Source organism: Fukomys damarensis, unplaced genomic scaffold, assembly GCF_012274545.1.
Source record: "Fukomys damarensis isolate Sample0158 unplaced genomic scaffold, DMR_v1.0_HiC HiC_scaffold_36, whole genome shotgun sequence".
NCBI lineage: Eukaryota > Metazoa > Chordata > Mammalia > Rodentia > Bathyergidae > Fukomys > Fukomys damarensis.
Window position 1 is genome coordinate 37120133 of NW_022900948.1, and position 18418 is coordinate 37138550.

At 50.5% G+C, this 18418-nt stretch overlaps 1 protein-coding gene across 4 annotated transcripts in view; it reads right to left on the bottom strand.

Moving 5' to 3' along the window:
• LOC104847520 (N-acetyllactosaminide alpha-1,3-galactosyltransferase-like) overlaps positions 1 to 18418 on the bottom strand; it is a 72279-nt gene that overhangs the window by 24258 nt on the left and 29603 nt on the right. For 3 of the 4 annotated variants that reach the window (XM_010602951.2, XM_033759090.1, XM_010602949.2), the window contains exon 2: positions 9858 to 9966. The exons of the other annotated variant lie outside the window; for it this stretch is intronic. The gene's annotated coding sequence lies outside the window, so the exon portion shown is untranslated. The remainder of the gene's footprint in view (positions 1 to 9857; positions 9967 to 18418) is intronic. 4 annotated transcript variants of the gene reach the window in all.

Below are 18418 nucleotides of genomic sequence, written 5' to 3' on the forward strand. Positions count from 1 at the left end.
CCCTTTTCCCAAGTGCATGACAGCATGCGTGCCTCTCAGAAGCTAGGATTTATCTCCCGTCTGGCTCACCAAAACTGGTACCAGCCACTCTGCTCATCGCCAGTCAAAGGAGGCCATATACTTTGGTAAAAAAAGGAAACTGGATTTCTTCAAAGCTGCCTCTGAGGAGACGGAGAGGTCCGTTTACCTCAGATCACTGTCTCCCCATGTACAGGCGGGCGAGGGTCTTTGTGATACGGAACAGTGGGGAGCGCAGCACAGAGAGGCAGTGCAGACCTCCACAGTGGCTTCCGCACTTCTAGCCATCCTCAGCCCATCCTCCTCTCTAGGGGAAAGGAAGCCAGGCTCCTGCATGTTCTGTCACCTCTTCTGAGCCAAGGAAAGGAAGGAGTGTTATGTGCTCAGTGGGCAGAAGTTTGGAAAAGTTGTCTACCTCTAAAAACATTCTAACTTTCAACGCTCCATTTTGCAGAGCCAGTTACATACCCACATCCACTCTAAGAGGTAAATTTATAATTAAATAGAGCCTGGGATTGTGTTTTACCTTACATTCCTTAGGCCAGCAATGGCAATTAAGTGGGCCAATTCAGTGAATGGACAAGGCTGACTGTGCTGGGAAAGATGCCGAGTGGCTCTCAGCAGGAGGGAATCCTGCTACCACAGACGAAGGACAGTGAGAGAGAGGCTATATATAAATGGTCTCCAGAGCCAGGCATGGTGGTGCACGCCTGTAATCCCAGCACTCAGGAGGCTGAGGCAGAGGATCGCTGTGAGTTCCAGACCAGCCTGGGCTACATAGTGTGTTCCAGGTCAGTCTCAACTACATAGTGAGACTATCTCAGAAAACAAAAAACAACAACAATCCAAAAAAAAGGTCTCCAGGAGCTCCATTACACCCTGATTCTGAGCACCCCCAATTTTCCCACGTTACTTCAGGAGCTACTCTGTTCCTGCCCTTGGCACACTGACTACGTGCCACTTACTCAGAGGCAACAATGATCGTTATCAATACAATATAGGCCTCACCAAATTCTGGCCCTGCCCACACTCATAAGGAAGCAACCAACTGGAACGCGCAGGAACGCAGATGTTCTTGAGCGGTTCTGTGAAATTACGACTGAAAGGGAAGGAAAGCTGTACACTGAATGGTGGTCTGGAACGACTTCCACTCAGGTGGGCGGAGAAGTCTGGCTGCAGAAGGGACACCGAAGTAGGGCCCCAAGAAGGAAGACGGGATGCAACAGGAGGCACAGCCTCAGAAGACGGGATGAAGCCGTCTCAGGGGCACCATCTACCACGAGCTGATAGGCCAAAACTCTTCTTGTGTGTCAAACAAAATGAACAAAGGTGTTGAGCAACAAAATAATACTGAAGTTCTCTCGACTCAGAACGGCTGCAAAGAAGAAACGGGGTGGTCGCGGCGGGGTGAGATGGTGAGTCGGGGTAGGCGGAGCTCTGGAGGTGCAGGGGGGATGGGAACCCGCCAGAGCCCCTGTACGTGGAGGCCAAGTGGGCCCAACTCCTTTTAGAGGGGCCGCCCGACATGCCAGGGTAGGCAGGATGGATGCCAGGGCAGCAGCAGAAGCAGGGAGGCAGGTCGCAGACTTCTCTAACAGCCCAACAGAGTGGGCGGCTAGAGTGAATATCTGTATTTTGTGGCCCAGATATGATGACGTTTTGACACGTTGAATAACTATCCTGGCCTGGGACCGACGGCCCTTCCCTGGGCTCACCAGTCCTGGAGACAGGAAATGCTGCCCGGAAGACAAGTGTGTGATTTGATACTCACTAACCAACCCAGAGCTGGACCTCCTCTATCTGGCTTGTGCGCCCCAGGTGGCAACAGGATCAGGGCCAGGTACCCGGCTACTGGACACCACCCGTGTGGCTGAGAGCCTGCTAAAATCCCAGCTGGCCAGCCCTGAAGTGTTCACCCGTCCTGTCTGCCTTTCCCAAGGAAAGCCCAGCGAGGGCTCTGACCTCACCTCCCTCGCACCTGTCTTCTGAGCACACTGGGCCTCTCCCACACGGCTCTGCGTGGTGTGGTGTGCCTCCTGTGTCTAAGGCCTAGGAACGTAACAGACTGTTTTTTCCCAAGCCTCCTCTGTGTCTCCTCTTGGGGCCGTAGCTGACTGAATGGCACACAGAATGGTGGCCCGTGCTTAAAAAGAGGCAGAGAGATAGGCAGAGGTAGATTCAACCCAAATGTACTTTGTAGCAAGGCACAGAGCGACATGTGATCTCTCTTATAAGTGGAACTGAAAAAAAAAATTTTTTTTTTTTTGGTCTCATAGAAGTTGAAAGTGGGAGGTATTTACTGGGGGCGGGAGGGTAGGGAGGAAGGCAATGGGGAAAGTTTGGTCAGTGGGTAGGTGCTAGGTTAACGGTTAAAAGGGGCAAGAAGTTCTGGGGTGCTGTTGCACAAGTGGGTGACTACAGACAACAGTAACATACTGTACATTTCAAAAGAACCGATTTTGAAAGTTTTCACCAAGAAGAAAGGGCAAATGTTTGAGGACCTAGACAGGTTTCACCGAGTTTAAATATTACGTGGCTGTACACACACTTCGGAGGAAGACTGGTAAGACTTAGCTGGTGATTTCAGCAGGCGGGACAAGGGAGAAAGGACAACTGCAGCATTTCCTGAGACAGCTGGAGGAGGAACTGGCTGGCAAAGCGTCGAAAGTTCCCACTTAGGTTTGTTCTGAAGTTTCTGTAAAGGCCTAAATGCAAGCGACAAGTGGGGAGGTGGACACTGAGGTTCAGAGAGCACGGAGACAGGCAGGCTGACACGCCACAGGGCGGGCTCTGTCTGGGTGAGCAGCACTTCGCGCTAAGGAAACAAATGACGTCAGCCAGGGATGGGAGGCAGAGCGAGAAACATGAAAGAAGTTGGCTCTGGGCAGGAAATTGAAAATGGCCACACTCAGAGGGAGGAGATGAGGAGAGGACCAGGAAGCTGGAGGAAAAGCCAGCATGCGGCTCTCTGAGGCTAAGAAGGGGCAGTAGCCAGCCATGCACCTCCTGTCACTGCCCGCCCCCCACCCTGCTGACTCCCTGCTGAGCCCGGTTCTCTCTGCAGCCCCCAGGCACTTTTTCACAGAGCCTCGCACCTTGCTTTGGAAGACGGCTCCCGTGGCTCTGCTGCCTGTAGGAGTCAGTCTGTGAGCTACCGGAGGACTGGAAGGGAATCTTACTCAATGCTCAATCCCCAGAGTCTTGGATTTGTGTTCATTGGTGAGTGAAAGAAGTGAGCTGAGCTTGACACTGACACTTGTCCCTTCTTGGGACAGATTATTTTCCAATTCCTTTCAAAGAGAAGGAAGATTCCAGGCACAGATCTCAGCGCCTCGTCTTTTTCTCACGTCACCTTTATTATCAAATCCAGCTTCAAAACAGAAGGAGGCAGAGAAGAAGAGGGAACACGATTCCGCCTTGCTTAGAAAATGAGCCCCGTTTGGAAACAGAAAAGCCAAGGCTGAACTCAAAGTCATGACCCAACCTCCAGCCTTCCACACACAGTGGTGGGTGGGTGGTATTGCCCAGACCTTGAGTAGATGGGCCCTCAGGGGCACACGCAAATCTGTCTTGGACTCCTTCCCTCTAGATGCCCCGTGAGCTGGCATACTGAACCCAGGGCCCATGGCAAAGTCAAAAGAAGAAGAAGCCTTCATATGCAACTAGCTCCTCTGCTGACAAAGGCCACTGAAATCTACATTTAAATCGACATCACTGGCATTGAGTGCTGGAAAAGTCCCGGGATGGGGTGAAAGCAGATCTCTCTCAAGGGTGTGGCAGTGGGGTGGGGATTCGAGTCCCAACTCTGACAAGAAACTGGAGAGCCTTCATCCACACCTCCAAAAGCTCTGACAACCAAACATCTGTTTGTAATTCAATTGGCAGAGTCACAACTGGCAAGGGGCCATTTATAATCTTCATCCCACTATTAAGGCAGTGTAAACATTTCTGTGCCTAAACACTGACGTATTTTATTATGTGATACGGCTCTTCCGGGAATGCTACCTAAGATACAATGCACATCCAAAAAAATTCTGAATTCTGGCCTCAGGGTCTCAGATAAAGGATCGTGGACCAATACTGGGCCATATTAAATTGATTTCCTCATCTTTAAAATAGGAGTAGAAATAGTGACAATTATAACAGATGACACCCATAAAATACTTAGCACTGTGCCTTGGCATAGGATAAATGCTCAAAAAAAAAAATGCTAGTTCTTATGACTGGTGTTCATAAAACAGGCTGCTGGGAAGATCAAGGGAGACTTAGCAAATGCTCAAAACATTATTTGAAAGGAAGGGATGAGAGTCCTTGGAATAAGAACTTGTTATACCATAAAGTGCAAATAGATGCAAATGAGGAACTCTGACGCTTACCCATGTGCTCTGAGCTTCAGCCTGATGAAGAGCTGCTCAGAAATGGGATAACTGGTTTCCTCCCAACAAACCCCAGGCACAGCAGTAATCCCTTGTTCATGCTGAGAGGCAAACGCGGGGCTGGCTGTGTGTCCCAGGTTCACCCCACCTGCTGAGGATCAAATGCAAATTGTCTCCCAGTTGGCAGGAACATGGGATGGAGACACGTGGAAACTCTCACGGTGGAGATGGTGCCGTTCGTACAGGGAGAGCCCAAATCAGCCGCACCTCCTAATCCCTTCCCCAAATATGCAGGTGTTATTTATTTATTATTTAAATGTCAGGAATCAGTATGAGAGGCAAGTCTCGAAAGTGATTTCTTTCTGGATGGCTGGATGGCTTGAATCTGCTTACCCTTTTGCGGCGGCCACTCAAGGCTCCGGCGTGAGACTTAACAGTTGCAAGCGAGCCAGTTTTGCAGCCTCTAGAAAAGTATCGGAAATAGGCATAACCATGCTTCCTGGAATCTGGAACCCGAGTCTCCAGGAAAGGATGGCTTGGCACGATGGCAAAAGGGTCTGCAAGAACATTTTACTTTCCTCTCTGGACAAAAATGAGGCATTTGGCAGCCAGTGTGGCCTAAAAGGCATTCTGTTATGTGTCCGTCTCTCAGAATTTTCCAAACTGTGTAATTCAGAAGATTGATATCGACTGTCTTAATTACCAGGTGAGAAACATCAGTTTGTTTCTAAATTCATGCAAGGGGCAAGGCATGGAATTAGGAGCTTCTAAGTATTGATGGCTTGTCTCCGTGGGAAAGAGGAACTGTGCTGTCCCCTGTCCCCAACCCTGGGTGAACTCGGTCAGTCCCAGGTGCATAGCCTGTGATGGTGGGAGGTCGTTCTCCCGCCATCTCTGAGGCCCTTTACTTAGTGCTCTTGTTACCTCTCTCCAAATCCATCTTCGAGCATGGTGCTCCTAGCCACTCTTGGAATGGAGCCACCTAGAACTCGGTTCCTGCACAGGCTCCTAGATGAAACCCATCGCATCCCTACTCCTGGGACCGTGCAGAATGTGCTGAGGACGTGCAGGCATTTCACAAGGTGGGGAAAGACTGTAAAGCCAGTTGTTTCTCCACCTTCCTCATCCCACCCTCCCCCTCCTCCTTTCCCGCTGCTCTTTCCCTGGAGGGTCAGGCAGACTTCCATGTGGTCTGGTCCTAAATTAGCCCTTCCATCCACATCTCCAACCTGTCACTCACAGAAGAGCCAGCACCCCCTCAGAGAGCCTCTCAGGCCCACCTTGCTGGGCAAACTGGTGCCATCCAAACAGAAGCCCCCGCTAGCAGAAATCCAAGTGGACCTGGTATGCTCCATCTTACATCAGGGAAAGGCTAACCTCTCCTTCAAATAACCATCAGCCTCCATCTCAGAGAGCAGGGATCATTAACTCTAAGCGGGGTGAGAGCACTGGCAGAGGAAACAGAACCTTCCCAGCAAGCTTCTAACCTCCTGATGCCCACAGGGCCCTACTCCCTGGAACCCAAGCCCTCCCCCAGCTACCGCCCCTGCTCAGCTCTACTCTCAGTCACTTTGGGCTATTGCGATGGCTCCTGACTGGCACGGACCCTGGCGCCTGGTAGGTAGGTGCACGCTGAGCGTTTGTGGAATGAACAAATAAGTCAGGCGAATCCCAAGGAACCTCAGCCCTCCTCTGCCACAGGCCCATCAGTGCGGAGCTGGGCTGCCACGCACCAGGCGCTTGCTGGAGCTGGAGACACAGACCCATCGACCAGTGTAGGACAAGGCTACCGGACAGGTGTTGGAACCAGAGACACGTGGGTACACGTGACCGCTATGGAACCTCCATTCCCAACAGAGACAAGAGACCTGATGGGGTAGTGTTAGGTAGTGGCAAGTGTTGTGAAGGAATAAAGACTATGGTAACCGACTGGGTACTGAGGCATTTGGACAAGACTCCATTCTTTTTTGTTTGTTTGTTTGTTTTATTTGCAGTGCTAGGGATTGAATCCAGAGCCTTCCGCAAACCAGGCAAAGGCTCTCCTTCCACTAAGCTCTGACCTCAGCCCCAAGATCCTATTCTTTGGTGCCCCCCATCCTCAATGTAAAAGGGAGTTTACATCTAGAATTCTAGGTCAAATCTATACTAGGGCTGAGACTGTAACGCCAGCAACATCCTAGATGTGTGCCTTGAGCACAGTAACTCTCTGAAGCCACTAAGGTACAAAAGCAGAGGCTGCCACCCTCCTCGTGGAGTTCTGGAAAGGACAGGACCACGTCTATGAATCCCACTGTGACCAGAAGTCAGGAAAGCTCCACACACAGCAGCTGTGACACTGATGATGCTTTTTAAGGGGAGAGATTCAAGTCCTGCAAGTGGAGCTGTGAGTGAGGTCTCCTAGGAGAGGACTCTTGGCCTCCACAATGGCATTTCATAGTGCAGTTGAGGGGAGCAGCCCCCTCACCGTGGTTGAGATCAGCTCAGCCTGGCTCTGCCTCAGTACAGGGTGAAGCCCGAGCAGCCCAATCAGACCTCAGATCTGCCCACTGCCTGCACCAGTGTCGGGTGGAAGAGGAAGCTAAGGCAGCAGGCCTGCGGGTCGGCGTGGAGCCACCCTTCTACGCTGGAGGCACAGAAGTCTCTGTCCCCTTATATGTAAAATATTCCCCCACAGGCTTCTCTGATAACCCAGGACCTGGATGAGAAGTCAACCACAGAGCTGGAAACCTCACTTTTCAGCCAGGCAGGACACTTAGCCTCATGGATGGAGCTTCTCGGGCTGTGGTGGCCCAGGTGGATTCCTTGAGGCGGTGACCTGAATACAGGAGGCTTTGCCAAGCTGTGTGCATGGAGCACAGAGGTCATCCTGTAGGAGCTGAGGAAGGGGCATCACGGGGTCCCCTTGTAAGTAAGCCCGGGCCTGGTTCCTATGGGAGAGGCAGGGGGAGAACCCCAAGCGCTCCCCGGAGGCAGAGTGCTGTCACGCCCGGGAGAATCGCTGCCCAGCTCTGGTGGCCATCCTGGGGCTACAGGCAGAGGGGAGGAGCTGAGCCCACGTGTGGTCCCCAGAACAACCCGTCTCAGGACCTTCTCCCGGGACCGCAAGGACAAGCCGCTGAACAACTCACTGCCCCCAGCTCAGGGGTCACTGTGGTTCAGGCCTCAGAGCCACCTCATGCCTCCCCGTGTCCAGGCCCAGGCCCCAGTGTGCCTAGTGAAGACCAAAGGGCTGAGCTCTCTGGGGATCCCAGCAAGCAAAGCTTTACAAATGTGTCCAAAGCTTTACAGATGTAGCAGCACCAGCAACAAAGTGTAAAGCCAAAAGGAGCTTTTAAGGATAAGAAGTAACCATTGATCAATCATTGCTGGAAGCACAACTGGCTTTGTTTCCTTTATTAAAAATGATACTAGAAAATCCTTGTCAAGATAATGAGTCAGAGTATACAGCCAAAATACGTCCGGGACATCAGGCAATGCATTGCTAATAGTAATCATTTCTGTATTGTCTTTTCCATCATTTTATTATGTTGTTGTTTGCTTGGTTATTGAGACAGGGCCTTGCTATATAGGTTCAGGCTGGTCTCAAACTTGTGGTGATCCTTCTGCCTCAGCCTCCAGAGAGCTGGGATTATAGGAGAGCACCACCAAACCCTAACCCTACGTCACTTTATTCTGTGTAGTTTTCTAGGTTTCGTTGTATTTGGAGGAGTCATCAGTTTGTTTTTGTTGTGGCATCTCTACCCATAGTTTAAAAGCTCATGTCCATGCCTGCTCTTGTACTTGCATGGAGCCACCCTTCTATACTGGGCATTCTTTCTTAGAGAGCCTCCAAAACTGAAAGAGCTCCAAGTCCTGCAAGCCCTAGATCCTTTGCGATTGAGCTGAGCCACACCAGGCCCTGGGCTAGACCTTTGCCCAGCAGCCTTTCAGTTAAGCCGAGTTCAACAACTCTGAAGTTATTCTATTATTAATCCTGTTCTATAGATGGGAAAACAGGGGATCAGAAAGGTAATTAATTTATCCGGGGTATTATTTAGTTTTCCCATCACTGACACACAGTACCCAACACCCACAACTCAAAGGAGGAGAGGGTTAACTCGATTCATGTTTTAACAAGATTCAGTCCCTGTTCATCTGGCTCCAAGGCAGAAACACCAGGGCAGAATGGTGTGGTAAAGCAAAGCTGCTTAGTTCACGGCGGCGGGTGGGAGGAGAGCAAGGGAACAGTGCCGGAGAAGGCAAAGGACTGGAGACAGTGCCCAAAGTGACGTTCGGGGACACACACAGGTACACCCAGAGGTGTGCTCCACCCATCTCCCAGCTGTATCCAAGGCCACCCTAACACAGCCCACCCTAAGCACCACAGCCAAGGTCAATGTGAAAAGGTGGTTCTGGGATTCTGACCCAGGAAGTCAGCCGCCAGTGCCCTCTTTGGGCCCTCTGATGCTCTGAGGAAGGACAAGGCTGATCCCCACGCTCACAACTCCAGTCTCCTCCCAGGATTACCATGCAGTGACTGACCCAGTGCTTCCCTTTGGAGCAGGCGGGGAGCCTGGCTGGCTCAGCTCGGGACATCTCCAGGTGACTCCCGGAACCCGCGTGGGTTACCCTCCCTCCTACCGTCCCTCCCGCTTGTGTATTTGGACCTTTGACTGAGGGGCCTGTGCTTTAGCAAAAAGGAGTAGTAGCTGGCCAAAGATGGCTAGGTGCACCCAGGAGTAGCAGATTGCAGAGCAGACCCTCTGCATCCAGGCCCAGCTCTTGGCACTGGGGTGGCGCTGGGGCTGAAACCTCTCTAAACTGTGACACAGGAAAATATTCGCCATCAGAGGAAACTCGGTACAATTTCGGGGGGAGCGTGCAGTAAAACCTGTTTCCAGTTATGCTTTTCATTCTAAGAGCCAGAGTAAACACAGAGATAGGAAAATAAGACAGGGTTCAGACTAAATACACAGCTCCAGACGTCACAAATGGAACAACCTGTTCCCTGCATTACATCGTGTAGCATCTTTTCCTGCATTGCCTTCAGGACAGTTAAAGCTCGATCCAGCAGCAGCCTGGCTGGAAAATTCCTGTGTAAGGATTTCTCCAGAAAGAACCGAAGCAAGAAAAAAAAGGAAGATCCTGCATTGCCCTGAGAGAGCTTCACATTCGCCCAACACCTGCCCCTGGGGCCCTGTGACTCACCCTCTCTCCCCTGCAGAGAAAAGTCCTGGCCACAGCCCCAGCCCTGTGAATTCCTGTCAAAGGAAACAAAGTAGAGCAGAACTTACAGCCAAAGTCCCTAAACCTGCATCCCGCCTGCTTTTGGTTCCAGATCCACTGTCCAGAGAGGACTTTGTCTCCTTCCAAAACTACGGAGGGACCAGGGAGCAAGGATCTCCCCTAGGTGGGGCCATGCGGGAACCTGCTCATGGTTCCCAGCGGCCCTGAGCTTGGCAGTTGTTTCAATATATCACATACCTCATCGTCTGCTTCTTTCCCTCCAGAGCAAAATGCAAAATGACAGAGTTCAGTCTGTCCCACAGGAGGAGGCAGGGCTCAGAGTCCGGGAAGGTGCTGAGTCCAACTCCTGCCAAAAGAATAAATAGCTGCTTCAGGAAGAGGCAGGCAGACAGGTCCCTTATAGCTTAGACATTGTGGGGTTTGCTCCTGCACCCCTGGGAAATGGACTGTTTATCAGGTCTGTTGTCTCAGAGATACAAACCAAGGCAAATCATCCCCCTGGACCCCCACTGCCACCAGGCTGACCTCCCTCATCAAGTGAAATTATGAGACCAAACCAGGCCAGATATCACAGGAGGGAAGGCCACCACTCTGGGGAGGGACAGCCTGGCCACCCATGTCACCATTCCTGCAGAAAAATGGGAACCACGTGAGATCCAGACTACTTTAAGGAACAGCTAGCTCCCAGGAGCAAAGCTTAAAAATCAACCAACCAACCAAAAAACTCCCACACACCCCAACCAGAAGTAGATGGGTAAAGCACTCCTGAGAATCCCCAAGGCTTGCATTCAAACTCCCTCCACCTCAGAGTTGTCAGAGCAAAGGCCTGCCCACGCCCTGCAGGTTTGAAAGGCACTCTCTTTGATTAGAGCACTGTATTTTACAGAATTGTATGAGATCTCCGCATCACAACCATGCTATATGACATTTTTTTTTTAAAGTACTGGGGGTGGAACCTTGAGCCTTCACACTGAGCAACATACATTCCTAGCTCTTTTTAGAATTTATTCTGAGGCAGGGTCTTACTAAGTTGCTTAGTTGCCCAAGTGAGCTAGAACTTTCAATCCTCTACCTCAGCTTCACAGAGTGTTGGGATTACTGGTAGGTGCCACCATACGTGGCTTCTAAGATTTTTCTTGTTTTGGTACCTGGGATCGAACTCAGGACCTTGTGCTTGTGAGGCAGGTGGTAGCACCACTGAGCTAAATCCCTCGCCTTGGCTTCTAAGAGTTTTAAAAGGTCACTGAGCCTCAGCCCTGCTGTTGGACTGAACAATGCTTAACTCTTCCCACACCCATCCCCTTGACCCAGAATAGAACCTGCCAGCTGCTGAGGCTCTTGGACTCGTGGGTTTTCAAGCTAAAGCTACAAAGCCAAAGCTTTTTCACAAAGCAAATGAAGTCATTCTCAACAACTGTACTAGAGATGACACAAAGGGCTTTGACTCCAGGGTGCAGCTGACCCAGAGTGCCCTCCCTCATCCCCTCAGGTAGCTAAAACACTTCCTTGAAGCTCTGGGAGCCCCAGAACAAGGAGGGAGATCGAGGCTGGACAGGGAGGAGTCAAAAACCGGGTCACTCGGCCACAATGAATCCAGTCTTCTCTTCTCAGGGTCGGAGCCAGTTGACTATAAACTGTGGGGTCCAAAAGTTCTCCCTGATGGCTTCTAATGTAAATCCTGCCTGCTGGCGTTGTACTCAACCCACACAAACACAAACCTTACAGCCCAGTCATTCCACTCGCAGCTCCATACCCCAGAGAGATACCCTAGAACACTCACAACACACCCCAAATGGACCACCTTAAGGCTCCTTTACAAGAGCATGAAAGTTGTCACTAGGTTGCAGTGTGGGATTCTGTGGGCAGCAATGAGAAGGAACAAGCCCAGCCCCTCCCACCAAGGGTGGAGCACACCCTTGGTGAGGGCAGGAAAGAAACTGGAACAAAAGGATCCACCCCTCCAGACTCCTTTCAAAGTTCAAAAGTAAGCAAAATCAACGTATTACTAGAAGTCAGGTTGATGGTTCCCTGAGGGCAGTATGATGGAGAAGGGCCCGAGTTCCTGGAGGGCTGGGCACAGTTCAGATTCAGTGCTTACACAGGTGAGTGAACTTTGAGTGTTAGGAATAAGGATCCCACTGGGGAAGGAGATCAGGGTGGGGGGGGGTGAGAAAAGGAAAGAGACCGAAGGGCCAGGCAGGGCAGTGACACACACCTTTAATCCCAGCCCTCAGGAGGCTGCGGCTGGAGAGGTGCTGCAAGTTTAAGGCCAGCCTGGGCTGCACAGTGAGTTTGAGGCCAGCCTGAGTTATAAAGTGAGATCTTGGCTCAAAACAAATGAACTAAAAACAAAAGAACAAAAAAGAAAGAGGATGTGTTACATAAATATAATCATTATGTACTGTAAATATGTAGTGATACCAATAAAAATTTAAAAACAATAAAGATCACAGAAGACTTTGTGCTGGACACTACATGCCCTGGGGACTGTCTCCTCCACCTCTCTCTCTAGGGCCACAAGACAGGGCCCAGTCCTTTCTTTCTCTTGAGTTCCCTTCCCAATCCCAAGTACTCTGGAGCCAGGGACGATTACTTTGTTAAATAACCCAGGAGCTTGACCTATGATCAGTGGAGAAGGGAGAAACATGGATGGGCTGGGCTGAAATAAACAAGCTTCTTTTTAAACTTTTCTGCTGTGCTGGGGATGGAATCCAGAATCTCCCGCATGCCAGGTAAATGTTCTCTCAATAGGGCCTCTTGAGCCAGTGCTGCTCACACTCACATAATTCCCTGCTTTCTAGTTTACAAAGCTGCCTCTCTTCTTTATCCCAGTGAATCCTCAAGATCACCCTCAAAGCAGGAAAGAATGCCTTTGATGGACCTAGGCCCTGTGAAGCTCAGCAGCTGGATGTTCCCCTTGATGGTCCAGTGCTGCTCTTCCAGGGGCCTCTGGGCGACAGGTTCAGGATCAGCAGGAGAATAAGGCTCCAGGTTAGCCTCAGCGTGGCAGGCAGAAAGCGAGCCAACCTGCAAGGCACCACGGGCAACTCCTAGCAGATTTAGGTGCTACCTTCCTCCTTCCCCTCACTCATCCTGGAGCTTGGAAAAACACAGGGAGCGCCCATTTCCGGTGGTTCCTTAATGGAGAATAGAACTGCAGCAGACGAGACTGCCTTTGGCTGCAGAACTCCGCTGATCAAAACCAGGGACTGGAAGCCAAATCTCCTCATTCCTGCCTGAATGACGAGCCCACCTGATAGCATCTGACAGCAGCCCAAATCCAGGTCTTGTTCCTCTTCATATCCAGAGACCGTGAATTCCAGGGCCTCAGGGTGGATGGAGGCAGCCGCACCCTTACAGTGCTGAGGCCTGGCTCTGCATCCCAGATCCTTTCCTACTAGAGGCCCCCTTGGTGGAGATTCCCACCCTGCTCTCCTCCCCGAGAATGTGAGGACTAACTGATCTCGGCACGGAATGCTAGACACAAAGGTCGCATAGTCATCTGTCTGATCCTAAGAACGTTTAGGGCCATCACAACAGATGTGCTTGCCCTTGCTTGCAAGTGATAGGGCGAGCCAGTTGGTTTTCTGCCCTGTGTGATAAGAATAATCGCAGTCCTCATCTCTCCTGGGCAGCCTTGGGGCTGTCAGACATAGACGCCAGGGCCTGAATGCCTGGGTGTGAGTCTGGGCTCTGTTCCTTTTGCCAGGCAACTTTCTAAACTTCTCCATGCCTCCACCTATAAATCCGCATTTATAAATGGAGATGAGAGCATCTGGTTGGGAGATGGCCCTTGGTACCCATTACTACCAGAATTAAAGGAGGTCATCCTGGAGAATTGACTCAAGAGAGTCTTCAGGTACCCAGTAATTGTTAGTTGCTGATGTTCGATTAACCCAATGTTGTCATTTTACATTTGTGTTACAAATGTCCATTTTGACAATGTGAGTCCTGGTGGAGAAGGAAAGGAGGGAAAGAGTTTTCTAGCATGCCGCTTCGGTTGTGTCCAGGGTGGGCATTGCTGCTCCTATGATGAGCAGCCAACCAGGATGCTAAACTCAGCACCAGTAAGGAATTAAAGGGATGGAGTTTTAAAAGGAAGATGCTTTACTAGAAGGAGGAAAGAGCAGAAGACAGAAAGCTGCCCTGTGTGGGGTGTCCTTTGTTCCTAACTTTATCAAGTGAGAAGGACTCTCCCTCCCAGGTCAGTACTTGGTCTTGCCACACTGTGATTGGCTCTCTGGACTAGATGGATCCCAGACCATTGGACAGTAACCCTGGCACCACTGTTTATGTGCCTCTTACCCATTTGCCGGGGCCTTGGGATTAACAGGTTGGTTAGGAGAATCCACACAATAAGGTAGAATTAATGACTAAGTAGAGATTAAGTAAGGGGGTGCATGTGTATCTGGTGTGTAATATGGAGGCAATAGGGAAAATACACACACACACACACACACACACACACACACACACACACACACGGCAGTGCCAGCAGATTTTTTTCATTTTAGAGCTTTACATTATTTATTAAGATAAAGATCTGAAAATTAGTGAGTTGGAGAAGCTAACCTTCTATCTTAGGAAAAGAACAATAGAATGAAAGAAACTTTAGACAAATTAGACAAATCCAAAGAGAAAGAATCTCCCCCAGCTCATCTTAGGAGGCCAGAATATCCAGACAAGTTCCGCATCAGAAAGGAAACTTACAGGCCATTTCAGTGTATAAGTGTGCATAACATCAGATTTTAGAAGAAAAGACAAAACAACTGTCCAAGCCACACTTCTGGTTACAGAATATGGGATGTTGGCTGTGGAGACGTCCCTTTAGGGGAAATAGTTTTGTGTTGGAAACTAGAAGTACAATGGCTGCCAGTGCGACATAAGCTTGTCCCCTCTCCTCTGGGCCTGTTTTCCCCATCTGTGAAGTGTGGGGTCCCTTCCAGCTCCGCTCTGCCCTGCCTGGCCTAAGCCTGGGGCTACAGCTGTGAATTGGGCTCCACAGAAATCAATAAGGAATCTTGGTTTCCTGCAGGAGTGACACGACAGGACTTTTACATTCCAAGTCCTTCTTCCTTCCAGAGATCTGGTAACTCAACCTCGTCCATCTATCCCTTCCCACGTGCTTCCCAAAGACCCCTGGAAAACTAAAGTGCTGGGAAAGGCGAGACAGTTCCACCCTTCAGGATTTATAAATCTCACGGTCGAGCCTGATCCCCTGTAGTCCCTCGGAGTCATGTTATGAACCAAGCAGCTCTGGCTTTCCACGGGAGCAGCCAGCCCACGCAGGAGCCCTCCAGCCTGAGTCCTCCCAAGGGAAGCCATGGACCCACCAGGGAGAGTAAAGAGGAACAAGGGCCCCATTGCTGGTATGGAAACAGGCCACTGGCCAGGCAAGAGGGGGAAACCCAGCTTCCTGAGACAGGGACTCAGGGCTTGTGGAGAACTTTCCTCCTGCCCTGGGTCACAGCAGCAAAAGCCTGGGTAAGGATGCAGCTGTGACAATTGACTAAGGACAGGTTGTCCTGCCAGGGCCTCCTGCCTCCCCAGTGAGCCTGGGAAACATTTCACCCTGTCTGCACATGGGGTTGGTGAGCAATGAGGGGAAATTTTATTTATTTATTTATTTATTTATTTATTTTTTATACTGGGGATTGAACTCAGGACCTCAAGCTTGCCCGGCAGGCACTGTGCCACTAGGCTAAATCCCCCATCCCAAATGTTTTGTTTTGTTTTGTTTTTTAATTCAAATCAATAGCACAGCTAGGACAGAGAAAGACTCACTTTTCTATGAGTCCAGTGGCACAATTTCATAGCATACTGGCCTTGGGTAGGTCCTTTCCCTGATTGAGCCCTCAGCTCCCATGCAAGGTAGAAGCAGAGATTTCCCAGTATCTCTTGTGGCTATTTGTTTTGTTGTTTTCCAGGTGCCAAGGGCCTGGCAGGGACCTGCACAGGCTTGGTGGCTGGAAAGAGCCTGTTTTCACTTGCTGTGCAAACCTGGCCGATGAATGTGCAACCCTCAAAACTCAAAGGCCGCCTCCTCAGAGATCTAGTTTCCACAGCAATGAATTTTTCCTCCTACATTCTCACAGCCTCTGCGGCCCCTGGAGCACAGGGTGCTGTGTGTGTGTTTCCATCCAGCCCTCCAAAGTTCCCAAGGGCAGCAGTCACCTCCTGTCTGCGTTGAAGACCTGGGGATTCTCGAACAGAGCCAGGTGTAGAGGAGGCCTGAGGAATGCTGAGCAGGTGGACAGATCAGTGTTCTAGGGCTGCTGTAACAACACAAAATACGTGGCTTTATCACAACAGAAATATCTTTCAAGGTTGTGGAGGTCACAAGCCTAAACCAAAGGTGTTGAAAAAGTTGGTTCCTCTTTGAGGGCTCCGAGGGAGAATCTGTTCCTTCTTCCCCAGTAGCTGGCAGTTTCCCGCAATTTTTTGCAGTTTCTCATGGCCGTGAGGCTCCAAACCGCCTCTGATGTCACACAGTGTTTTTCCCCTGTGTTTGTCTTCTAGGTCTGGGCCCCCACTTCCTTTGTCTTATTAGGCTACCAGTCCCTGGAGCAGAGGTCCAGAGTGACCTCATCTTAACTGGAAGACACCTGTAAGGGCCCACTTTCCAAAAAGGGTCACGTTCATGGGGGCCAGGGAACCTAATTCCAGCCACTGGAGGCAGTGAAGCAGCTGATGGTTGGGAGCCTGTAACCTCTAGGCGCACCCCTGAGACAGCCCCAGGGGACAGAATTGAAAGTGGGGGGAGAAAGGAGTATGGCTCCCTAGAAAGAAGAAAGGGGACGGAATCTGGAGAGCATCTCTATCTGATCAGGATTTTCTGGAGAGGGATGAAGGAGTAGGGAGATAGAGAAGATGCTTCTCTGGCAGGACAGGCTGTGGTCTGGGTGCCTATTTCGGCGGCCCAGGAAGGGTCCACGGGATGCCGCTGATCTGATGTTAGCTCTGGGCACCACAGAAACAGAGTGGACGAGAGTTTACCCATGGCAGTGTGACAGCATGTGGAGAGAACAGAAGGACCCTGGGGATAGCAGGTGTCAGGGAGCTCGGTGGACCACAATGGATCTGGGAATGCACCTCACGTGAGAAGTTACATCAGTCACTAAAAGGACCTCCGTCCGTTAAGATGCTTGCCTGGGAGGATGAGAGAGGGTGTCAGCTGGAAGGGATCAGAGAAAAGGGAAAATATTTCTGGAGATTATGATGGACGGATGCAGGTCGAAGAGAGCCAGAGCTGGGGATAGAAGGAGCTGAGGCCTCAGTGGGAAAGGACCTTGCTGAAGGCTGGGGGGAGGTGGTGCGAGGATACCCCAGACACAGAAGGAGGGCAGAAGGTGCTGGCCCAGGAGGGAAAGGGGGCTGGTAGGCAGGAAAAGAATAAAACGAGGGCCTCGTTAAGTTTTCTGGCTAATTAATCATGACTAGAAAGAGCTAAAACTTTACTAGAGAGAGCGATTAAATGGACAAAGGGAAAGTAAAATCAGACCTCCAAAGGCACCAGTTAGTGCAGCTAACAGAAGATCTTAGTAGAGAAAAACCTGATAAACTGAGCCCCAAGGAAGCCAGGTGCCCTAATCAAGTTAGCAGCCCCTTCCCACCTGGAGGGTAACTATATTGCTGCACTTATAACACGCTTCCTTAATCCTAACGTTAAACCGCTTTGGCAGTGACACACCTCCTATTCAATTTATGATTCCCAGAGAAGATAAGGCCCTGACAAGGGCAAATGGAGAGGTCCTAAAGGAAGGCCCGTTGGGCAATGGTGCCCAGTTTCGGGTCTTGTGGCCTGAGACTAAAGAAGCCGATCAGATTGTGACAAGTGCCAGATTGTGACAGGTTCGTTAAAGAGACCAGAGACAAAGACCCACAGGGAATCCATCCTTCCAAAACCCCCTGCTCTCTCTTTGGGGCAGCTTTCTGTCTTCTGTTTTTTTGTTTTGTTTTGTTTTGTTTTTCCTCCTTACAAATAGAAGTGTCTTCCTTTGAAAAACTCCATCCCTTTCATTCCCTGCTGGTGCTGAGCTTACAGTTCTGGTTGTCTACTCATCCCACCCCCTTGTGCAAAAGGGAAGGAGACAAGGATGAGTGGGTTGGTGGTACGTTCAGGGAGCAAATGGGACAGGAAATTGAGAGGTTCCGGCTCAGAGCAGCTGAGTGCGCAGGCGCAGTGGGCCATGGCTGCGGTTGGGGAGGTGAGAGGAGACGGACGGCCAAGTAGGGTCTTAATCCTGCTTCCAGATTTCATTTTAAGGGTGATGGGGAACCCTTGAATGGAGTGAGGCAAAGGGCGCTTTCAGCTGTAGGGTGAGAGTGCGTGGGAGGAAAAACAATCTCCAGCTAAGAGGAAGCTAATGTTCCTATGAAAGACCTGAACCTGGGAGCTGAGAAAGCAGCAGTGGCTTGAAAATGGGGCGCTCTGTGATCTTGGGATACTTAAAATAAACTCTCCTTCAAACTTTGCTTAAATATCACCTCTGGGTAAGGAGTTCCCTGATTTTTGTTTGAGTTCGTTTCTTGGGAGAGGGTCGTATGTCATTCAGCCTGGCCTTGAACTCATGGTGATCCTCCTGCCTCACCCAAGGGCTGGGAGGATAGGCACGTGCCACCACACCTGGCAGGCCTTCCCCAATTTAAAGTTACTTCCTGCTAAAAAAATAAAGCCGGGCTTGGTGGTGTGCACCTATAATCCCAGCACTCAGTAGGCTGAGGCAGGAGGATCGCTGTGAGTTCAAGACCAGCCTGGGCTACATGGCCAGATCATTCTCAACTACATAGTGAGACCT